Genomic DNA, 1,133 nt, shown 5'->3' on the forward strand with positions numbered 1-1,133 from the left:
GAAGGGAAGGGAAGGGAAGGGAAGGGAAGGGAAGGGAAGGGAAGGGAAGGGAAGGGAAAAAGAATTCTAGGCAGCTTTCTTCAGTGTCAGGCATTCAGTCAGAGCATGGTTTCTACTCTATTCCAAAGCCATGGCAGGCAAATTAATTACATGCAATGTGATGCATCAAATCCAGCAAGGCTTCAACGGAATAGAAGAACTTTTTGGCTGTTTTGCAGGAGTTGTGCCAGGGCTCAGATGCATCTTGACACCACAGAATGCTCTTGGGTCTGCAATCCTGTCTGGTATATATTTCTGCCTGGTGTGTTCAGTGTGAATGCAAACAAGTTCTAGCCACAGTCTGCAGCAAGTTCCCTTCATTTTAATAGGACAATGTCCACACATGTTTTTAATGTGTTCATAGAGATGCTTTTTTGATACAGGCAAAGCAGACAAAGACTCTATTGACAGATAACTTAGAGTGGTGTAGTTGAACTAGTAATTCTTATAGATCCTCCTTCTTTGCCTCTTTGGAAGAGAGACATAATTTATCATTGGTGCAGGTTATGGTGCCCATAATGCTGATATCTGTCTCTGACCAACACAAAACCAGCTTTTTAATTCATTATATAGCTGTTCCTGCAAAAGGAGTTATAATGATTCATAAGTTAATAAATCTCTTAAGTAATATTTTTTGCTCCTGGAAGCAAAGGTAACTACTGCCATGGCTGTTCCAAGTGAAATCATGGAACAGCTTTCCCAGTTTTTGGGACTTCTGCTCCCAGATGGGTTTTTTCCCACTGGGTTCACTTGAATTACTCTACTGAATAAACTTGGAGTGGTTTTTCAGGCTTTGTTCATTCAGTAATAAAGCACATGGTTTCTTGTGCTGAAGGTGACAATTAGAAATGTATTTTGTTCAGAAATACTCTTCTGATATATCCAGGCTCTCCAATATCCCAAACACACTCAGATAATGCAGGAAGAATGCAGTGTATATGATAAGGCTGGAAAGGAACATGGAGTTTAAATATAGAACAAGAAAGGCTATAGAAAAATGAGTGGGAGGAAATCAGAAGATAGGGTGTGTAGGCAATTTTGGTGCTTTAATCTAAAAAGACCATGATTAATAGATTAAAGACCAGAAGGGACCA

The sequence above is a fragment of the Parus major genome, chromosome 3, assembly GCF_001522545.3.
Source record: "Parus major isolate Abel chromosome 3, Parus_major1.1, whole genome shotgun sequence".
NCBI lineage: Eukaryota > Metazoa > Chordata > Aves > Passeriformes > Paridae > Parus > Parus major.